This window comes from Nomascus leucogenys, chromosome 6, assembly GCF_006542625.1.
Source record: "Nomascus leucogenys isolate Asia chromosome 6, Asia_NLE_v1, whole genome shotgun sequence".
In the NCBI taxonomy this organism is placed as follows: domain Eukaryota; kingdom Metazoa; phylum Chordata; class Mammalia; order Primates; family Hylobatidae; genus Nomascus; species Nomascus leucogenys.
This window is the reverse complement of record NC_044386.1, coordinates 29,211,253-29,235,392: the sequence shown is the minus strand read 5'-3', so window position 1 is coordinate 29,235,392 and position 24,140 is coordinate 29,211,253. Positions and strand designations below refer to the sequence as shown.

At 46.4% G+C, this 24,140-nt stretch overlaps 1 protein-coding gene across 4 annotated transcripts in view; it reads right to left on the bottom strand.

The window, feature by feature from the left end:
- The window catches only part of PDZD2 (PDZ domain containing 2), a 470,684-nt gene that overhangs the window by 416,844 nt on the left and 29,700 nt on the right, over window positions 1-24,140 (bottom strand). The gene's annotated exons all lie outside the window — the stretch shown is intronic.

Genomic DNA, 24,140 nt, shown 5'->3' with positions numbered 1-24,140 from the left:
AAAAAAAAAAAAAAAGTGCTTTTCGGCCGGGCGTGGTAGCTCACGCCTATAATCCCAGCACTTTGGGAGGCCGAGGCGGGCAGATCACGAGGTCAGGAGTTCGAGACCAGCCTGGCCAATATGGTGACACCCCGTCTTTACCAAAAATACAGAAATTAGCCAGGCGTGGTGGTGCATGCCCGTAGTCCCAGCTACTTGGGAGGCTGAGACAGAAGAATCGCTTAAATCCGGGAGGCAGAGGTTGCAGTGAGCCGAGATCACACCACTGCACTTCAGCCTGGGCGACAGAGTGAGACTCCGTCTCAAAAAAAAAAAAAAAAAAAGTGCTTTCCCACTGTCCTCCTGCCCCCACCCCACGACTGTCCTCTTTTCCCTGTCCTCCTGCCCCCACATCCAGACTATTCACCACTCTGAGCTCGGAGCTTGCAGAGGCCCCAGAAACCTCACATCCAATCATGAGCAGCGCAGCAGGCCCCTGCCAGGCTGCGTCCTTCCAATCAGGGACTTCACTTTGCACACCAAGGTCCTTGCCAGATCCAAATGCTCCCTCTTCCCAGCCTGAAGTTAGAAAACAAACAAGCCGCTTAACCTAAGCCAAGCAGCAGCCATAACAACAGCAGCATTCACCGCTGAGCAGGAACGCCGGCCCTCATGGTGGTCTGGGAAAGACGCCGATTCCCCTGACCGGGACAGAGGCTGCGGGTCCTCCTGGAGGCCTGGACAGCAGCCGGCAGCCAGTTGGATGCGATCACCGGATCATGAGCTGCATCACAGCTCCTCTCAGATGCTGGCAACAGGCCCTGGCCAGTCCTGCATGTGTAAGAAGGCCTGTTGGAAATCTCATCACGCTTGAGCCCTCACACACTGTCCACGTCCCTCAGCTGGTCTAGGAATGGCACATGCTTCTGTGTCCCGGCTGCCGTGAGCTGGCCCAAGGGCCTGACAATCCTGGAGACGGAAGGTCACGAGGATGTCAGAGCAAGGGAAGCAGGGGACTGTCCAGAAGGCAAGGGAAGGGTTGGAAACTGAGTCAGGCCAGAGCCTAGGCTCCTCTGTGGTGCCATTGCTGCCCCACACCACTGCTAGACTTGCCCATACTTTTCACTGCTTTGTGTTGGTATTGGCACTGGCATCACGGTCATCATCATCATCATGGGTAGCATTCACTGAGTGTAGTGGACTGTACAGTGGCCCCCCAAAAAGATATGCTTGCATCCTAATTCCCGGAACCTGTGAATGTTACATTATTTGGAAAAAGTTTTTGCAAATGTGCTTCAGAATCTTGAAAGGAGGTGCTTATCCTGGATTATCCAGGCAGGCCCTAAATGCAATGAATGACACGGATTCTTAGGAGACAGGCAGAGGGAGGATACATGGAGATATAAAGAGGAGAAGATACAGAGAAAAGGAGGGGCAACGTGGCCGCAGAGGCAGACACTAGAGTGATCTGGCCACAGCTAAGGAACAGGTACGGCCACCAGAGCTGGAAGATGCAAAGACAGAGTCTCAGAGGCAGCGTGTCTCTGCCAAAGCTTTTATTTTGGACTTTGGGCCTCCAGAACTGGGAAACAGATGTCTGTTGGTTGAAGTCGCCCAGTTTATGGAAATTTGTCATTGCAGCTCCAGGACACCAATGCCCAGGACACCATGCTGACCATCATCCTCGTCATCCGCCATGGCCCTTCCTAAGCACATCCTGAGCATGCACAGCACGTTCCAGGCACCAGAAACTTGGCAAGGCCCTGTCCAACAACTCCACAAGTTGTTTTCACTTAACAGAGGAGCAAACCGAAGTTTAGTGAGGAACTAGCCAGGGTGGTTTGGACCCAGAAGAAATGCAAACCTCTATGGGTGCTATCTCCAAGTGGAAGACCGAAAAGCACTTTGACAGTGTCTCCCTTATTGGCAACCACCTTAGGGATTTGCACATAGGAGTTGATCTTGCTTTTGATCCCAAATGATCTTCTTACCAGACTTGTCTCTGAGGCTTGGCTCTTTCTAAAAGTCAGGGAATGAGTAACTGTGGGGACAGGACACCCTGTTTCAAATGACCCAAGTAGCGGTTTTGATGAGTTTGCCAGCACCAGATAGCTCACATGGGCCTATGGGAATTTCTTTTTCTCCTTCCTGAGGAAGGACTTTGAAGCCAAGACCCCACCCAGAGACCCTTCAGCATTGACTATCAGAGCAGAAAAATATCAGAGTACTTTTGCCTTCTTTTTGAACAGAAATTATGGGAAACCGGATTCACAAGGAGAACATCATAACCTTCCAGAAGTTTCCCTGGCCCAGAGGGCAGTGCACCAGAGAAGAGTCTTGAACCCTCTCTGGGAACAGAGAAGAGAATCTCAAAGGTCAGGGTTAGCTCCACCCAGGACTCTAAGGATACAATCAGCCATGACAAGCCTCAGTAGAATCCAGACCAAATGGCTGGAACTTTAGGGACTAAATCTAACACCAATATTCTTAACTTATTAGACATATCACATACATATGAAGGGCTAGCTGACTTAACACATAGTTTTGCTCGTACAGCAATACCTTGTGGACAGGCGGGGCATGGTGGCTCACACCTGTAATCTCAGCACTTCGGAGGCCAAGGCGGGCAGATCTCCTGAGGTCAGGAGTTTGAGACCAGCCTGGCCAACGTGGTGAAACCCCATCTCTACTTAAAAAAAAAAAAAAAAAATATATATATATATATAAATACACACACACACACACACACACAAATTAGCCAGGCATGCCGGCAAGTGCCTGTAATCCCAGCTACTCAGGAGGCTGAGGCAGGAAAACTGCCTGAACCTGGGAGGTGGAGGTTGCAGCGAGTCAAGATCACTCCACCGCACTCCAGCCTGAGTGACAAGAGCGAAACTCTATCTAAATAAAAACCCCCCAAAAAACAAAAAACGTTGTGGACAGATGTGGCTTCATCTGGAAATAGGGTCTAGACAAGTCCATCCTGAATCCCACAGATGCTAGGCCATTGAGCTCCCAGTTCTTGGCCAGCCTCCATATGCGGGGCAACATCCTTGATACTGCTGCTTGGGACATGCTAATTACCCCCAGGGGAGCCTGGAAAGGAAACAAAAACCAAAAGAGAAGTTTTGGCCTGTTGTGACCTGGCTGACCACCCCCTGCTTGGGGAAACCCAATGCTCTCAAGCAGAGCAAATATTAAGTCAACTCTGCAGTATATTCATTCACTCTTCATTGAGGAGAAAAGGAAGGGAGGGGACGCAGGAGGTAATCAGCACCTCCAAGGTGGTTCTCCTCGGCTTTCTGGAGTGAGAAGACAGCCTGGTGAGCAATCCCCTCAGCACCCCAGGGCCCGGATGTGTGTGTGTGCACGTGCACGTGCGTGTGTGTGTGCAGCCTGCACTATATCTGTCACCTACCCTGAGTCACCTGGTAGGACAATGGGTTGGAGGCTCAGCACCTGACCCTGTGGGTTTTGCTACAGAAGGGGAAAGAATGATAAGGAGCAATAAGAACCCTAAGGTGCTAGTTTGCTCTACGTGCTTACAGCTGGAGACTGTAAAGCCTGGGTCAACTAATTCAATGGAAGCCAATCCGAAAAGAAGTGGACCAGCCCTATTTATCTCTTTATGGCCTCCTCAGGGGACTTGGTTGGTCTCACCAGGGCCTTTACTTTCACAGGTCCACAGTTTCTATCTGCAACTCCCAGATCCAAAAAGCTTTGACAACTGAGTTTTTTTTTTTTTTTCTTTTGTAAGGCATCTGACAGCAAAACTTTGCCTGATCTCAACTACCCTGAGGCCATTTATCATCTTTATTTATCCTACTCTTGTAACAGTTCCACATTTGGCTGCTGAGATACTAATTTATTTGCGAGGTGCTACGCCAAACCCCACTGGATATGTTACGTAACACAGTATATATTGCTTGACCTTTGTAAAGATTCAAAAAAAGCTGAGTTCTAAAACAGCTCAGGCCCTGAGGATTTCCAATAAGAAATTGTGTTCCAAAGTTAAATATTGCTATGGCCTGAACTGTGTCCCCTGGAATTCATATGCTTAAGCCCTAACCCACCATGTGACTGCACTGGAGGCAGGGACAAGAAGAAGGTGATTAAAGTTAAATGAGGTCATGAGAGTGGGACCCTGATCCAACAGAACTAGTGCCCTCCTAGGAAGAGGAAGAGACATCAGCACGCTCTCTCTGCCATGTGAGGACACAGTGAGAAGAGAAGGTGGCAAGCCGAGAAGGGGCCCTCGCTAGAACCCAGCCGTGTTGGCACACGATCTCAGATGTCCAGCCTCCAGAACTATGAGAAAATACTTTTCTGTTATTTAAGACACCCAGTCTATGGTATTTTGTTATGGCAGCCCAAGTTGACCAATATAGATTTTGGTACCAAGAAGTGGGGTGCTGCTGTAACAGATACCAAAAGATACGGAAGCAGTTTTGGAACTCGTAGTAATGGGCAGAGGCTGGAAGAGTTTGGAGGTGCATGCTAGAAAAAGCCTAGATCGACGTAAACTGCATATTGGTATCAATATGGATGTTAAAGATCACTCTGGTGAGGTCTCAGACAGAAATGAGAACTACGTTACTGGAAACCGGAGGAAAGGCCATGTTTGTCATAACATGGCAAAGTGCATCTGTAATTTTTTAGGTACTATGGATTTATTTTTTAAAAACAAGTAATAAAGTGGCAAAGAACTTGGCAGAAATGTGTTTTGTTATGGAAGCCTGAGTGGACTCATACACACTCTTGCATCTCTCTGCCAGACTTGGTCCATCAACTCCTGGGAGCCTTTACCGATTAACCTGACTTTGGTATGAACACTCCCATACCCTGAAATCCTTTCTGGAAACTTGTTTATGTAGTTTGGACTTACTGATGAACTTTTTTATATCTATGAGTGTATCATTTTGCCTCTTTTTATGTCTCACCCCAGATGAACAAAATTCCCTCTGGTATCTATAACAGCGTCGTTGGTGTCCTCTTTAGGCTCACAGCACCGACACCATAGCCCTGCATGCATAGCAGGTGAGAAGAGATTCCGAGTGGTTAGGCACTTGCCAAACTTATTCCAGAACCCTCCAAAGAGGTATGAAAAGACTAGGAAAGTCTAGAAACAAAGACAATTCAATAAGGTAGCAGATTATGAAATTAACATATGAAAACAGTTAATTGTAATATATGCAAAAATAAGTTTGAAAAATATAATGGAAAACCATATCCCTATTTTCAATAGAAACTAAAACGATTGTAAAAGATTTGATACATAGATACATCAAAACTTTGATATGTGGATATTCAGTAAGAAATATATATATTGGCCAGGCACGGTGGCTCACGCCTGTAATCCCAGCACTTTGGGAGGCCGAGGCAGGCGGATGACCAGAGGTCAGGAGTTTGAGACTAGCCTGGCCAACATGGCAAAACCCCATCTCTACTAAAAATACAAAAAAATTAGCCAGGTGTGGTGGTGGGTGCCTGTAATCTCAGCTACCTAGAAGGCTGTGGCAGGAGAATCGCTTGAACCTGGAGGTGGAAGTTGCAGTGAGCCAAGATTACGCCATTGCACTCCAGCCTGGGCAACAGAGCAAGACTCTGTCTCAGAAAGAAAAAAAAAAGAAAATTTTTTTTTATATATTAAAATATATATATAGATATTCAATAAGAAGCATGCCCAACCTATTAGAAAATAACTTAAAAACTATCAATGAAGAAATATGAAATTTTTGTATAATAATGGTATTATGGCTATTTTTTTTTTTTGAGATGGAGACTCGCTCTGTTGCCCAGGCTAGAGTACAGTGGCACAATCTCGGCTCACTGCAACCTCTGCCTCCCAGGTTCAAGTGATTCTCCTGCCTCAGCCTCCTGAGTAGCTGGGACTACAGATGCATCACCATGCCTGGCTGATTTTTGTATTTTTATTAGAGACGGGGTTTCACCATATTGGCCAGGCTGATCTCGAACTCCTGACCTGTGATCCGCCTGCCTCGGCCTCCCAAAGTGCTGGGATCACGTGAGCCACGGCGCCCGGCCTTATGGCTATTTTTTTAAAGTCTTCATCTTTCATAAATACATAGTAAAAACACCGGAAGATAAATGACGATGTCTGGGATTTGTTTGAAAATAATATGGGTTGGGTACAGTGACTCACACCTGTAATCCCACCGTGGGAGGCCAAGGCAGGTGGATTGCTTGATTCCAGGTGTTTGAGCCCAGCCTTGGCGACATGGTGAAACCTCGCCTCTACAAAAAATACAAAAATTAGCCAGGCATGGTGGCGCTCATCTGAAGTCCCAGCTACTCAGAAGGCTAAGGTGGGAGGAATGCTTCAAGCCCAGGAGGCAGAGGTTGCAGTGAGCTGAGAAAACACCATTGCACTCCAGCCTGGACGACAGAGTAAGACCCTGTCTCAAAAAATAATAATAATAAAATAAATAATATGAAGGCTAGTGGGTATGCATGTGGACGAGGCAGCATGGGCTGATGGTGTAGAGGCTGTGTGATAGATACAAGAAGGTTCATTTTACTGTTTTCACAACTTTTGTGTATGTTCTCAATTTTCCCTATCACAGAGTTGTTTTAAAAAACCTGTTGAGGAACTGGAAGAAAATGTTAAGAGAAAAGTCTAGCTGGCTTTTAAATAAAAAGGTCTGATGATTTTTTTAACTTCAAATTAATCTATAAACTCAATGTAAACCTAATTCAAATACCAACAAGGAGTATTTTTAGAAAGCTCCTGTGGAAAAATAACCATAATAGCCAGCAAAATTAGGAAAGAGAAAGGGGTGGAAGCAGGTAGGGCAGAGAAAGCCTGCTCTTACAAGCATTGAAACATACAAAGCTACAATAATAAAAGGAATTTAGTAATGGAGAACAAACAGAGAGGGCAATGGTGCAAAATGAAATTCCAGAAATAGGCTCCAGTGCCTGCTAGGTGCCAGGCACTATTCAACATGTTGAATAATTGGCACCAAGCAAAACAGACAAAGATTCTACCCTTAAATAAGTAAATAAATAAGAACATCTACATAGTGGTAAGTGTTTTAAGAAAATAAAGCAAGACAATGAGATAAAGGGCAACGGGGGTGACATGAGTTGAGACCTAAGAAACTAGCATAACACAGATGATCTAGGACAAGGGAAAAGCATTCTAGGCCAAGGGAGAGGCAAGAGCAAGACCTTAAGGTTGAAATGAGTTCACACGTCATGAAACAAAAAGCAGGTTGTGGGTAACAGAGAAGAGGCCAGGAAGATAGGCAGGGGCTAGATTATATAAACCTTGCAGTGACTGGTGAGGACTCTGAATTCTATTCTAATTCAGATGGAAAATGCTTTAAAGGGTTTTAGTTTGCAGAGCAACATATCTGTTTAGCATTAAAAAAAAAAACAAACTGCTCTAGCTACTATGTAGACAGAGGGTTCTATACCAACAAGAATATTCTGGAAATGCACTTCCAGTTTGCAATGCTCTACCCAAAAGGTGATGTTGGGATAAAAGAGGTAGAAGTGACAGGAATGGTGGCAAGTGGTCTGGTTTGAAATATGACTTTAACACAGTGCCAGTATACTGATGGGTTAGAAGTGGAGAAAAAGAAAGGAATCAAGGATGACTCCCATTGCTTTGGTCAAAGTAACTGGGTAGATGATGGCACCATCAATCAAGAAAGAGAAGATAAGCAGGGGCCATGGGGCAGTAAATCAAGGACTCTACTGTCATATCCATCAATCACTTGAGACATCTATCAGACACCCAAGTAGGACTGTCAGTAGGCAGGTGGCTGCTACAGGAGGATGGAGCTCACCTGGAAATTTGTAGGGGGGCATCAGCATAAAGATACAATGAGGGCAGCATTTCAGATCTACAGGGAAAATAGATCTGTAGGGATCGTTTGATAACTGGTGTTGAGGTAATTGACTTTGCTTTTGGAGAAAAACACCCAAGTTCCAAAATAACTTCCAAATGGATCAAAAATTAAAAAAAAAAAATACTGGTGAGTGTATGTGGCAAATGGCTCTCCCGCACTCTTGGGGGAGTGTAAATTTGTGCAACCTTTCTTAGGGACAATATGGCACTGGGTATCAAATTTAAAATACATGTTGACTTTGTTCCAGTAATCCTACTACTTGGATTAATTTATTCAACAGATATACATACAAGAATTTCCTGGGATGTAGGTACAAGGATGTCCACTGCAGACTCTTTGCAGTAAAAAATTCGAAACAAGCAAAGCCTGCCTCAACAGCAGACTGGTTAAATAAATTATCAAACGTCCATAAGACAGACTACTTTGCAGAGGATACAAAAAATGCAAGAAACCTTTATAAGCTGATATCAAACTATCTCCCAGGCACGTTACATGAAAAATTAGCAAACAGAACTTCTTGTGCTTTATTATCCTTCTATGTAAATGTGTGAGTGTCCATGTACAAAGTCTTTTGATTTTCATCTTTTGTCATTCCCAAAGTAGTTTGAATTTTGTAACCATGTACATATTTTCCATTTAAAAAAACCAATAGGGACTATTTGAACAGTGAAATTATGGGTCACCTTTTTGTTTTCTTTATATTTCTTGGAATGTATTTTTTTAAAGCACCCTAACAAATATTACTAGAAAATAAAACTTCAAAGAATATGATCCCACATCCCCACTAAGACTGTGGACAAATCACTTTAAATCTACAAGACAATCTTACGACCTTCTTTTCTAATTCATTTTCTTTTCTTTTTTTTTTTTTTTTTTTTTTTAACATTCTGATCTCACTGAGATTTTGTAGCTTCAGGCTCTGTTGGAAGCAGCCTGTATCCAAAGCCAAGCTGTAAAAGTTGCAGGGGAGCCAGAGAGCTGCCAAGGAGGGTGTTTAATGAGCAAAACTTAAGGGCCGAATGCAAACTACTAGCAAACACCAGATGGCAGGGGTCAGGGGGAGATGGCCTCAAAGAGATAAGTCAGAGCACTGGTCAGGTCCAGAGAATAATGACTCCCATCTGACTTGGGGGCGGTGAGACTGTCATGGGGTTCACACAGCTGGTGTGCACACTCCCCATGATCGGGAGAAGGGGTCTTTCTGCGTAAGCTTATGGCTGGAAAGTCAGGGTAAAGGGAGGGGTGGAGGATACAAAAGGAACAAGGTAGCTTGTGGTGGAAATGGAGTGTCTTGGTCTACGTGAAAATTCACCTGCAGGGCTTTTGAGGGTTAGCTGTCCTGAAATCCCAAAATGTGTAAGCCATGTACACACAGACACACACACACACACACACACACATACACACACACACACATACACACAGCCGAAAGACTGAGAATGCGCTAGTTCTATTTAATCTTGGAGGAGAAAATTAACAGAATTCAATTAAACCATTATTAAGAACTTTAAATGGAGATTAGTGCTTACTTTCACATTTCTTTAACCTTTAAAATTACACTCATTTAAATACAAAGTTAATAGTATTGGATAGTGCTGGCCTTACTTGTTGTAATGAAGCCTTGTTCTTAATTGGAAAGCAAGAATGTACCATTCCACTTCTCCCAATTAACCACCTTTATTGGAAGCCAGGCTTCCGGAAACACAAAGCTATCAACTAAGGCACCGACATTCTCCCGGAGGGGCAGTTTGCCCTAACCACAGACTTGAAAGAAAGAAAATTGTTCGTATTGGCCTTGCACGCCCAAACTTAAAACAGACCACAGACACGAGAGCGTCCAATTCAAACACTGACCCCTGCCTAAGCCCCTCTGCGAAGCTTGTGTAGTAGCTCTCCCCCTCCCCGTGGGTCCTCCAGGAAACGCACAGCAGCTGCTTCAGACCATCATTGCTACCCTCACTCTCGCCTCTCGTTTAACCAGTCCCAGTTCCTTTAAACTCGCCACTTGGGTCTAATTTTCCAATCATATAATTATATCTATCTATGCATCTTAGGGAGAAGAAAGAATGCGATGTTCCAAAAAAAATTATACCCCTCTTTTGGTCCTATACTATGCATTTGCCACTTCTGGTAAGGAATCTAAGCTATGCCACTACAATGTATTTAGTTGGAGTAAACTCCTCTCCAGCATTCCTTCTTTTAAACATATTATTCCTTTCTTAGGAGAAACTAGCTCGAGGGAGCTGGGGGTATTTAAATGGAGTCTCTATGGTCACCAAAAGCATCACATGCCCTGAGAGCAAGAACAGTTGCTAAAATCAGCTTGTCAGTATCTTCAAACTCTAATTTAACTTGTCTTAAGGTAAACTTTTTATTACAAGAACTAACTTTTGAGAAGTTTTATAGTTTCGAAAACTCTTCCACATAGCATTTTGTGATCCAGTATGGTAGGAGAGGTGTTGACAGGAAGATAGACATAGACAGATACGCACATATTATATATACATTATATTATAAATATATAATGTGTATATGTATATCTGGAACCTATACATATGTATAGGCTCACGCCTGTAATCCTAGCACTTTGAGAGGCCGAGGTTGGTGGATTACTTGAGGTCAGGAGTTCAAGACCAGCCAGACCAACATGGCGAAACCTCGTTTCTACTAAAAATACAAAAAATTAGCTGGGTATGGTGACACATGCCTATAATCCCAGCTGCTCGGGAGGCTGAGGCATGAGAATTGCTTGAACCTGGGAGGCGGGGGTTGCAGTGAGCCGAGACTGTGCCACTGGACTCCAGCCAGGGCAACAAGGTGAGACTCTGTCTCAACAAAACAAAGTAAAAACAAAAACAAATAAAACATGTTATAAGTATTGATGAATCAACAGTCATAAGCCTTTAATGTTCATTACATGTTGAAAGAAAAAAACAGTAATTTTCCATCCAAGTTGCAGCCCCATATTCAGAAGCATTTAGTGATACCTGGCAATGGTCTCCATTCATGGAAAAAGCAAAATTATTTGCATATATGGTGGGAATTACTTTACAGGTGTTGACCTTGAGGACAAGAAAGTTGGGTGGGGGTAGGTGGGGGGAACTTGGGAAGGAATTCAGATCTGGCCAGTCCCCAGAATGGGTGTCCACAGTCAGCGATTGTGGACTTGTCCAAGGGGCCAAGGCCGGCTAGGGAAGCACAAGCTAGATCTGCGGCCACCGCTGTGGGGCAGGCATCTCTCAGAGCTGCGGGGGACAAGCTGCTGGGCTGGGCAGAGGCTCCATGCACCCACAACAGGAAGTATCTACAAATCCAGCAGGGCCTGGCGCCCGGTCAGGGATTTCAAGGACAAGCCGGCATCATTTCCAGAGGGCAGTGGAATAATTAAGCTCGCACGTCCTGACGAGAAGGCTGGCAGGTCTGGCTGCAGAGCCACGACAAGCCTGTTCCTGGCTGCCTGAAATGTGTTCACCACCAGGGTCTGGCCACAGAAATGGGAGCCACATGCAGGTCGATTCCAGCCCCTCAGGGCAGCAGAGGAAGACTTAGCGTCCTGAGGCTGGCATAAATGAGGAGTATTTTTTCTTTTAATTGGCTTCCCAAGTGCGAAGTTCCTCCTCAAATGTTAGGAGGCTGAATCCCACAGCCAGCCATCCTCACCTCTCATTAGCGGTTGGTCTCAGAAATTTTATTTGAGCCCAGAATCCTTCTAATTTCCTCTCTAATCAGATAGATGGATGGAAGTCTTTCTTTTGCAACGTCTACCAAGCAAAAGTTTGCCATTTCCCCACGGGCTCCATCCTTCCATCTGACAAGAGCCTTTCTGTGAAGGGAAGCTTGGAGTCACCATCAGACTTGTCCCCTAGGACCTAGGCAGATCCTTGTGACAATCAGCCGAGGGCCTTGTCCTCCCCAAGCCCACCGTCCATTCAGTTTTCTGGTGACACCTACTCCACCCATGAATGAATTAAAGAGCAAATGAATGAGTGAGGACTTGACAAGACTTCTCAATCATTTCATGAATGCGAGGCATTATAAATATAAAATAATTCCATATTAGATATCCAAGAAAAATGCTCTAGAAGATGCATTTAAACCTTTTGGAGCTAAACATTTTGAGGACTGTGGCGTTTGAAGATTTGACAAAATTCTACAAACCATGTGCTTTTATGTAAGTTTAGGCATTCCACAGACACTTGGAAGGTGAGGTTAATAACCCTGGGTTTACATGGTCTCAATACTACAGGATCTAAGAAACTTAACCTCCAGGGGGAACCTTCAAAAATCTGATATTCAGGCCAGGCATGGTGGCTCATGCCTGTAATCCCAGCACTTTTGGGAGGCCGAGGCTGGAAGATCACTTCAGGTCAGGAGTTTGGGACCAGCCTGGCCAGCACGGCAAAACCCCATCTCTACTAAAAAAATACAAAACTTAGCTGGGAGTGGTGGTGCACATCTGTAATCCCAGCTACTAGGGAGGCTGAGGCACGAGAATCACTTGAACTTGGGAGGTTGAGGTTGCAGTAAGCCAAGATGGCACCACTGCACTCCAGCCTGGGTGACAGCAAGACCCTGTCTCAAAAATAAATAAAAATAAAACAAAAATAAAAAATGCAACTCAACACAACACACCACAACACAGTACAACGAGAAGCATCTTTTCAGATCACGATGCCCCACAAGATGCCTGCAGGGAAACTCAGTGTCCTCCTCAGAGACCATGCCTTTCAACCCACTTTCTAAAATCCTCAGCTTTGGAGAGGGAACCTTTTGAAAACATAAGCTACTGGAAATATTTTTATGCAGAAGCTGCTTCGCAAAAGTGAAAGAATATTTTGCTTTCCATAAGAAAGCTTGGAATCTGTGCCAATCCAGCATGGATCTTTCAGTCAAGGGCAGGGAAAAGAACAGGCACCTGTCAAGTCATCTTACTACGAAGATAACACCCTGAGAAGTGTCTCCCACAAAACAGAGAGCATTTCTCCTTGGTCAGTTCAGTGGAGGGGGACTCTGTAGTCAGAGGCCACTATCCTGCCCATACCGCCCTTCCCCAAATAGTCTGGCAGGGCAAATTTTTTTGACATCACTAAGTGTCTAAAAGAAAAAAAGTAAGCCGGGCGCGGTGGCTCACGCTTGTAATCCCAGCACTTTGGGAGGCCGAGGCGGGCGGATCACGAGGTCAGGAGATCGAGATCACGGTGAAACCCCGTCTCTACTAAAAATACAAAAAAAAATTAGCCGGGCGTGGTGGCGGGCGCCTGTAGTCCCAGCTACTCGGAGAGGCTGAGGCAGGAGAATGGCATGAACCCGGGAGGCAGAGCTTGCAGTGAGCCGAGATTGCGCCACTGCACTCCAGCCTGGGCGACAGAGCGAGACTCCGTCTCAAAAAAAAAAAAAAAAAAAAGAAAAAAAAGTAGTTGAGTGGGGAGAGTTACCTAATGAGGTGGGACCCTAGCTATTTTTCCCTTTGACATAATTAAAAGGGGAAAAAAAAAAGAAATACAGGCTGGGCATGGTAGCTCTTGTCTGTAATCCCAGCACTTTGGGAGGCCAAGGTGGGCAGATTGCTTGAGGCTAGGAATTCAAGACCAGCCTGGCCAACACAGTGAAATCCTGTCTCTACAAAAAATACAAAAATTAGCCAGGTATGGTGGCGAGCACCTGTAGTCCCAGACACTCGAGAGGCTGAGGTGGGAAAATGGCTTGGGCCCGGGAGGCAGTGAGCCGAGATTGTGCCACTGTACTCCAACCTGGGCGACAGAGCGAAACCCTGTCTCATAAATAAATAAATAAGAAATTCCACTGAAAACACCCAGGCTGTAGGGGGTGCTGTGATGAATCACCCTACAGAGACTGACTTCCCCAGGCTCCAGACGTCCCCCACCAGAACCGACTGTCCCCAGGCTCCAGCTGTCCCCCACGAGAGCTGACTGTCCCCAGGCTCCAGACGTCCCCCACCAGAACTGACTGTCCCCAGGCTCCAGATGTCCCCCACCAGAACTGACTGTACCCAGGCTCCAGACATCCCCCACCAGAACTGACTGTCCCCAGGCTCCAGAAGTATCACCACAAGGCTCTCAGGTGCCAGCTCTCTCAGGGAATTCCCCTCAGCAGCTGCTGCTTCCAACATAGGGACATAGAGCCTTGGATCCCAGATCACAACTCTCCAGGGCTGTGCTAGCCCAGAGCTCTGGGGTGAGTGGGAGTAGGCTGAGTCCTTGGCGGATGCTCTGCAGCTGGTCTCATCACATGGGTACTGGCCAGGAGCTTCCTCCAGGGTATTCTCACTAGAAGCTGGCTTCCCCGGGAATCCAACCTGCAACACACACAGGCCTGCCCTAGGGAAATGCTCGCTGACCATCTGTCCCCCATGTCTGGAGTCCTTATAAAGACCTTTATTGATGTATAATTGACACGCAGTAAACCACACATATTGAAAGCATATAGGTTTGATAACTTTTAACCTATGAAACCATCTTTACACATGGTTATATATAAAACCATCATTATCCATGAAACCATCTTTACAACTAAGATAATGGACATACCCATTAGCCCCCAAAGTCCCTCCCTTCCCTTGGTCCTCCCCTCTTCCTCCTCTGCTGCTGTCCTACCATCCCCATTCGACCCCCTAAACGTTGGTCTGCTTTCTACCCCTAAAGATCAGCATGCCTTTTCTAGAATTTTATTATATATAAATGCATTTATGCCTATGTACTCTTTTTTGTCTTGCTTCTTTCACTCAGCATAATGATTCTGAGATTCATCCACATTGTTGCATGTGTCAATATCTCATTTCTTTTTATCACTAAATAGTACTCCATCACATGGATATAGCTCCTTTTTAAACAAATAAAAAATTTTTTTAGAGGCAGGGTCTCACTCTTGAATGGTTTTGTCCCAGAAGCTCCCCTGAAACCCAGTGAAAGGCTAGGGAGGGCAGGACACAATAATCCGCTGTCATTCCCCACTGCCTCGGCTTGACAGTAATGCAACCCTTCCTGGCAACTGAGGCTTTCAAAGCTTTCAGCTCTTATCAGCCATGAACTACTTTTCATTTTGGCTGTTTTTCCCCAAGTAGGGCCTTGCTCCTAGGTAGATTCATCCTTTTTTCATAGGGCTGACCCTATCAAGGGGACACAAAGGACTAGAACAAGGGAGTGAGTTAAGTCACCTGGCAGAGGAAGGAATAGGATCCGCCATGTCTCTGGCCTTGGGGAAAGCAGTCCTCAAAGCCAAACCCTCCTTTTTAAAAATTTCCTCTGGGTAAGCCATATGCCTTAGACAAGTCACTTGAAATTGTTCTACAAGGCCGGGCACAGTAGCTCACGCCTGTAATCCCAGCACTTTGGGAGGCCGAGGCAGGCAGGTCACCTGAGGTCAGGTGCTGGAGACCAGCCTGGCCAACATGGTGAAACCCTGTCTCTACTAAAAATACAAAAATCAGCAGGGCATGGTGGTGGATGCCTGTAATCCCAGCTACTCGGGAGGCTGAGGGAGGGAGAATCGCTTGAACCCAGGAGGCGGAGGTTACAGTGAGCCAAGATCATGCCATGGGTGACAGAGCGAGACTCTGTCTCAAAAAAAAAAAAAAAAGAGAAAGCAAAGAAATTGTTCTACAAGTCCCTTTCTTTTGCTGTTATATTTCTGCTCATCTTCCTACAATGTCTCTCCCTGCCCTCCCCACAATCTCCATCATACCCCAATTTCTTTGGCCTTCAAGTCTATTTCAAGTGCATGCTGCCTCTCTCATCCCTCTTGTCCACTTGTCACTCCTTCTGACCTCTGAGGCCTTCGGTGTATATGTCAGAACAAGAGTGCTGTCCAATGAATCCTGTGCATCCTGTCTTTTCAAGTAGGTAAAGACCTATGAGTGCTTGAAATACAGGGATCATACTGTACACTTTTGTTTATTTCACCCTCTGCACTGTGGATTTACACTGAGTGATTAATGAGCTCTTGTTAAATGAATAAATAATTACATGAATAAAATGAATGAATGAATGAAAAAAGCTTAAGGCTAACTCATGGCCAGTCCAATTTTTGTTCAAAGGATAAACTTAAGAGTATAAAATAGGCATTTTCCTTTCCTGTGATGAACTGGGAACACATAGAGTGCTCACCTAAGTTTTTATGGGTAAGGAATTCAAAGTTCTTCAAGGAGGCTGGGCACGGTGGCTCACGCCTGTAATCCCAACACTTTGGGAGGCCGAGGAGGGCAGATTGCTTGAGCCCAGGAGTTTGAGACCAGCCAGGGCCACATGGTAAAATAGTGTCTCTACCAAAAATAGAAAAATAGCTGGGCATGGTGGCGTGTGCCCATAGTCCCATCCCAGCTACTTGAGAGGCCAAGGTTGGAGGATCACTTGAGCCCAGGAGGTGGAGGTTGCTGTGAGCCAAGATCATTCCATTGCACTCCAGTCTGGGTAACAGAGTGGGAGCCTGTCTAAAAATAAAATAAATAAATAAATAAGTCCTTCAAGGGATAAGAATGCTGATAAGGACTGATAGAATGTAAGGCATCGATTGGGCCACGTGATTCTGGAGTGCAAGGCCTCAGTGGAAAGAGCACCTATTCTGGAACAACTGCTTTTCTGGCTTGTTTCTTTGGAGCATTTTTTCTATTCCATGCAAAGTGCTTAGTACAATGCCTAGATCAAAATCATTGCTACTATTATTATTATTATCCCTGTGATAGGATTGGGAGCCAACGCAGACAGGGCCTGAGCAGCCCTGAGCTGGGCAGCCAAGGCCATCTTACCAAAGGCCTTCCCACAAGCTTTGCTTCCTGCCAGTGGGCATGGCCAGCACAGCCTTTCCTTCCTATTGTAAGATCCAGAACTCAGGGCAGACTTGGAAAATGGGTGGGAGTGGGGAGAAGGAGCCCACGAGCCCACCAGCTCTGGGGCTTCAGCCCACCTCCAGCATGGACGCAAAGAGCTGCACAATGAGAGCAAAATTGCCCAGAAATAAATGGTCCCACTTGCCAGCCAATGCCCTCTGTGCACCCTGTTGTCATCTTTTAGGAGGACTGGCTGATAGGAGACAGGATCTGAGGGTTTCTGGGTCCCCCAGCCAAATATTTTCTTACTCTAAGCTCTGTTCTCACCCTTTCCATCCTCTCTCCTCAGATCCCATCCACTCCACAGCACCCGGTTCCCACATACAGGGTAGTTGACACAGAATAGGGATCTGGTGCTTTCTGGGGCTTCATGATCCCACAGTCCCACACTTGAGTCCTCCACCCCCCTGGGTCAGAAGACAATGTGCCTCTCCTTCTCTCTGCCCTCATTTGTAACACTGAGGCAACAACAGCCCCCACCTGGAAGGGCGGTCACACTGATTACATGAAATAATGGAAAATGGAGCTCACAGTACCATACCCACCACAAAGAGCAGCCATTCATGTTTTACGACTCCCAAATGTTTCATTTGTCCCCAGACTTGTTCCCTCTCCAACTCACACATTTCCATAAAAGGTCGAATCATCACTCTCAGTCACCCAGATTCAGAGGCATCCAGTCAGCTACAAAATTCTATCTTGTCCTCCCTCCCCGGGTCCCCCCTCCTACAGCCACCATCCGAGACCAGACTGCTCTCATCTTGCGCCTTCACTGTTCTAATTGCCCAATTCAGCGGTTTCTAGACATCTGGCTTTCACAGGCCAATAAACATTTTACAAATTATTTTTGGAACCGAACTATTTCTAAGTGTTTTTGGTTTTGGCCAATAAAGATACTAAATAAATATCACTGAGAAACACCATACTCTCATTAATGACAAGACAGTTCAAGTTCCTCCAAAGGAGAGAGGCCGTAAGTGTAGCATAAAGCTCTGTTCTTTAAAGTGAGTAATTAGCTTACTCATTAGTCACTGTCTTGACTCGATTTTTCTCATTTCTCACTAGACTGAAACTTCAGTGCTGACCAGTACCTGTCTTTTCACAGACTGTATTTGAAGCCTGTTGGTCTAAGCCATCTTCCTGACTGGCTTAGTCCACTTGGGCTGCTATCACAAAGTACTGTAGACTGGGTGGCTTAGCAACAACCGAAATGTATTCCTCACGGTTCTGGAGGCTGTGAAGTCCAAGATCAAGGCTCAGGCAGATTCAGTTCTTGTTGAGGGCTCTCTTCCTGGTTATGACCTCAATGGTGGAGAGAAAGAGGAACCAAGCTCTCTGGTATCTCTTTTCTTTTCTTTTCTTTTTTTGAGATGGAGTCTTGCTCTGTTGCCCAGGATGGAATACAGCAGCATGATCTCAGCTCACTGCAAACTCTGCCTCCCTGGTTCAAGTGATTCTCCTACCTCAGCCTCCTGAGTAGCTGGGATTACAGGTGTGCAACACCAAACCCAGCTAATTTTTATATTTTTAGTAGAGATGAGGTTTCACCATGTTGGCCAGGCTGGTCTTGAACTCCTGACCTCAGAAGATCCACCTGCCTCCGCCTCCCAGAGTGCTGGGATTACAGGTGTGAGCCACCACACCGCCTAGTATCTCTTCTTATAAGGGGAGTAATCCCATTGAGGGCTCTATCTTCGAGACCTAATTACCTCCCAGAGTCCCCAGCTCGTAATACCATCCCATTGATGACTGAGGTTCCAACATATAAAGTTGGGGGACAAAAACATTCATTCTGTAGCACTAACTAATCCCCATCTGCTCTATACCACACCAATCTTTCCCCAACTCGCCTCATGCACACACACCCTTCCTACGGGAAAACCAAGGAGCCACATCCTCTTGTTCTAGGTAGGACTTATCAAACATGGCATCCCAGGTCCAGGCAGATGTCCCAAAGTAACAGCTGGCATTTTGGAGCTGGCAGTGCATTCCCCCATACAAACATGGAATGGGGAAGACTCCCTCACATCAACACATACATACTCACTCTGTAACATGCAGAGTACAGGACTGTCGTCCTGTGCAGGGCAGGCCTGTCCTCACAGCCCCACAGAACTTGTGGTCAGAGGGAAGAGCATTGCTCTGGAAAAGAGCCCATATTCCCACCTGAGATGTCCCAGGGGAGCCCTGCCACCGACTTTTAGAGGTCAGCTGCCCCTTCCCCTTTCCTCACACCTGAGTACCTTCCTTACAGGAGCTCTACAGGGCAGTAGCCACTTTTCTTTCCCTGTAGTATCTCAAACCTTCTCACTAAACCATGGAAAAACGGTCTCCTAAGAATTTTTCCTATTCCCAATAAGGAAACAATGGCTAAAAATAACAATGGGCAAAGTGACAGCATTTCTAGAAGTCCACAAAGTGTTTCATTATCAGAATAATTCCTGGGGTTCAGTGTTATGTAAAGGGAGCCCCTGCTCTGTCCACCCCCATCTGCCTTAGGCCCTTCATGTTCCATAATTGCTTCTTCTCTGTCTCTGAGAACCACCTGCTCACCCTACCGCACAGAGACAATTTCCTCTAAACCTCCTAGAATTTCAGGTTGGCAGACCTGTGCCTCTCACTGTCCATAAGGAAGGTGCCCTTCGGCCGGGCACGGCAGCTCACGCCTGTAATACCAGCACTTTAGGAGGCTGAGGCGGGCGGATCACGAGGTCAGGAGATCAAGACTGTCCTGGCTAACGCGGTGAAACCCCGTCTGTACCGAAAATACAAAAAATTAGCCGGGTGTCGTGGCGGGCGCCTATAGTCCTAGCCACTTGGGAGGCTAAGGCGGGAGAATGGCGTGAACCTGGGAGGCGGAGCTTGCAGGGAGCCGAGATCGTGCCACTGCACTCCAGCTTGGGCAACAGAGTGAGACTTTGTCTCAAAAAAAAAAAAAAAAAAAAAACGAAGGTACCCTTCCTCCTATTTTCCTCTTTAGAAAGTCTGAGTAAAGAAAAAATACTAGACTCCAAAGTGCAAAGTGGGTTCTTTCAGTACTGAGAGGGCCCGAGTGAGATCCGTATGCACCCTGAAGGAACACTGACTTACTGTCACTTCGAAAGGAAGGCTAGATCCTCCCTGGACAAGCAGGGCAGGAGGCCCCGGGCTGGAGGTGGGGTTGGCAGGGGAAGAGAAGCAGCAGCCATGGATTCCATTAGCCTGGGGGAATCAGAGGGAACTAGAGGGACTGGCCGAATCCCACACTGGCAGGGACACCTTTGAGCCTTTGGGTCCAGCCAAAGCATGCCACTCACTGGAGTGTAGACTGCTGCTCCTCAGAGGGTGACCCACCAACTGGCTGTAGCAGCTTTGGCGAGGAGGGCAACAGAAATGCAAACTCTCAGGCCCCTATCCAGACCTACTGATTGCAATCTGCATTTTAACAAGACCCCCACATGATTCCCACACACATTCAAGTCTGAGAAGCAATATTCCAGAACATCTAGGACAGTCGTCCTCGAGAACGACTCCTAGATTTTGCCTCCTAGGGGGTGCCTGGCAATGTCTGGAGACATTTTTGGTCATCACAATGGTGATTGGTATTGGGAGGTGCTAATGGCACCTAGTGGGTAGAGGTCAAGGATGCTGCTAAACCTCCCACGGTTCATGGGCAGCTCCCACAACAATTATCCATCCTCAGGCATCAGAATTGCTAATGCTGAGAATCCCCTGATCTAGGTGAAAACATCCAGGAGAGAACTGAGGAGAGGTCCTAGAGCTCTACCCCTCCAGGTGAGGTCTGCAGACCAGCAGCTTCAGCGGAGAGGGGAGCCCTTTAAATGCAAAGCTTCTGACCTGACCGCATAACTACAGACTCAGAGCCTTTGCAGGGGTGGGCCCCAGGAATCGGTGTTGAACAAGCTCTCCATGTGATCTGCATGCAGGCTTTCTGGTTTCTCGAATTTTGCATTGAGAAGCATTAGTGGAGGCCGCGGGTGCCTGGCCTTGGATAGCCATCAGGAAACTCAGGCTCAGCCAGGCTGGCCACTTGCCCAAGATTTCACAGCAGGAGCAATCATGATCTGGATGTGAAGGAGGGCCGCACTAGTGGATGTGGGGGGCCGTGGGACTGGCACTAGGCTCTTCGAGACACAACTTCAAGGACAATGGCTTAGAGGTTGTGCCGCTGCTATGAGCACAGCACGCCAGCTCCCGGTCCTGATGCTGACCACAGGAGTGTCCTGACATGACATTGCACAGGAAAAGAAGCCTTCAAAGCTCTCAAACAACAAATGCCAGCAACCATGGACACAGCGTTACACACAGTATGCCCTAGCAGTGAGAATAAGGAAGACGTTGGTGGCAGGGAACTATTTTCAATCTGCTCTTACCCTTTCTGTGTCACCTCCTCCGAAAGCCCTCCTTAATGCCCCTGATGAAATCATCTCTTTTTGGTTGTATTCCATTCCTTGCGCTCATCTTCCCATCGTCTGACTGTACTGTGACTGACTTCTGTGAATCCTCCTGGCCCACAGGACTGAGAGTTGCTCGAGAGTAGGAATGGATTGTAGCAGACATCATGGTCCTAGCTCCCAGCCCACCCTGCCTGGATCACCTACGGACAGTTCTGCCTCTCTCCCTGGGGGTGCTCTCAGGCCTGGGAGGTACCAAGGAATTGTGCCCCCAAAAGCAACCTGCACCCAATGAAGGAATAACGGTGGGAGTTGATAGGTAACCCTGAGTCCAGGGGTCTTGGTGGGGCAATTCTGAGACGTGTTCCACATAGACTCTTAGCGATCCACAGAGGGCTTGAGTCCTGGTTGTCACCGCAGTTGCCTCATTAGCACACCCTTTGTCAGCTCTCTCCCTTTTCTGTCACCTCCCTCTTCCTCCTCATTTCTGTACCCAAGTAAACTTCCTGCCCCAAATCCTCATCTCAAGGTCTGTTTTAAAAGAAACGCAAACAGGCTGGGCGCGGTGGCTCACGTCTGTAATCCCAGCACTTTGGGAGGCTGAGGCAGGCGGATCACGAGGTCAGGAATTCGACACCAGCATGACCAACATGGTGAAACCCTGTCTCTACTAAAAAATACATTAAAAAAATTAGCCAGGCGTGGTGGCGGGTGCCTGTAATCCCAGCTACTCAGGAGGCTGAGGCAGGAGAATCGTTTGAACCCGGGAGGCGGAGGTTGCAGTCAGCTGAGATCGTGCCACTGCACTCCAGCCTGGGCGACAGGGCGAGACTCCATCTCAAAATAAAATAAAATAAAATAAACGCAAACTAAGACAAGTATTTTGCTCAGTGCTGAACCCCCAATGTTTAGCTACCTCCTGGGCACAGTAAATCTTCACCAAAAGTATTTGTGGAAGTCAAACTAAAGTCCTGATATGACTGAAAAATCCAAAACCAGCAGCAACCAAAACACTGGCAAAAACCCCACTGATGGCCTGGGCAGTGTGAGCCAGAAGAATGTATGTACATTTCTTCTCCTTGAGTTTAGGTTCAAAAACCCTGAAAACAATGCCTCCTAACTACAGGAACAACTGAATTGCTAATCATCAGGGAGGAAAAGGGGCGAGCTCAGCAGTGAGGAGTGCCCGTTCTACAATCCAGAAGAGCAAGGCTCAGATTCCTCACCCGCTGCTTCCTAAGCTCCTTGCATTTCAGTTTTATCACCTGTAAAATGGGAACAATAATAGTGCCTGCTTGCAGGGTCACGGAGAGGATTTAACGAGATCCAGGATTTATTAAAAGGTTTAGTCTAGTCCTGGCTCAGACTAAACACTCAGCAAATGTTCTCAATATTATTATTACTATTATTATTTTACGGCCCATTTTAGGCAGCCTTCATGTTTCTTCAGGTGATAGATGGTAGCAGAGCAGACAGATGGTAACAGACACTCAACAAACAGTTCTTGTATGCATCAGCAAAGTAAGCATCCAAGAGTAGAATGTAAAAAGCCTATAAAGCCTCTTCTTTTACAAATGCTCCTAATAATTTTTCCTGTTGATTAATCCCACCTCTGTTACTGTGAACTTTGGAAAGCCATTCAATCTATGTGAAGTCCTGCAAGTCCTATTGGTAAAACTTAGTATTAGATAATGTTAAGGCCCCTTGCAGGCTTCACTTCGAGATGAAATAACTCCCAGGAAAGTGTGGCAAGAGCCAATCCACACCGGAGATGAGGCCAGGACAGGGGGCAGCCGGGAAGCAGAGTTTCTCCCTACTATTGACATTAGGGGCTGGATAAATCTTTTTTTTTTTTTTTTTTTTGAGACAGGGTCTCACTGTGTCACCCAGGCTGGAGTGTAGAGGCACAATCATAGCTCACTACAGCCTCAAACTCCTGGGCTCCAGTGATCCTCCTGCCTCAGCCTCCCAAGTAGATGGGACTAAGATGCATGCAACTACCCCTGTCTAATTTTCAAAATTTTTTTGTAGAGATGGTCTTGCTATGCTGCCCGGGCTGGTCCTGGCCTCAAGTGTTCCTCCCTCCTGGGTCTCCCAAAGAGGTAGGATTACAGGCATAAACCAACACACACAGCCTGGATAATTATTTGTTAAGAGAGGATGTCCTGTGCACTGTTAGATGTTTAGCACCCCCAGTGACACCAAAAATGTCTCCAGACATTGCCAGTGTCCCCTGGGGCAAAGTCACCCATCGCAGAGAACCCCAGTGGTAGAGGTTTGCTTTACCAGTGACCCACGGATAGGCTCCAGCCCTGTGGTCCAGCCCCAGCCCCACTTGGGAGTGGAGGTCAATGCTGCTCCCTTGCCTTGGTTTGTCTATTTTAATTTTTATTAAAACAACAAAAACAACACCACCAAGAAACTCCTGGGATGCTGTTTCTACCTTTTTTCCCCGCTTATTCTTCATTATTTACTGCACTTCATTAAAAAGCAGGCCCTTTGGAAGTAACCAAGCATTCACTGCAGATTTTGAATTATTTTGTTTTCCCCAGCCTACCATTAGCCATATTTGCCCGCAAATAAGATTAATGTTTTTAAAGCTCATCTACTCTCAACCCCAAAACATAATCCCCTCCTGGTTATTACTATCCGTTTATGACGTTAGGAACAGCAGGAGACTGCAACTCCAAAACCCAAATGATCCTGACATGCAAATATGTCATGAAAAACACAAGGCAAAAGATTTCAAAGGATTTATTAGCAACAGAGCTGCCGTTAACCAGCCAGATCCGAGGATTTATTTGGGCAATGGTCAAAGTTGCTCTATGGGACAATGAGACCTGAAGTTCTCTGCCGAAAAGTCAGAACACTCTCACAAGCCAGACACTTGCCCGGCGGTGGGCAGCCCCGTGGTTCTAAGGAACAGAAAGGAGTGGTTTGGTCTTCCACCGACTTCCATTGGCTTTCTCTGAACAGGGGCCACAAGGCTGTTTGTGTTCATCAATTCCTTCCTTTTCACCGAAAAGCAAATTCCTGTAAGACTGGAAA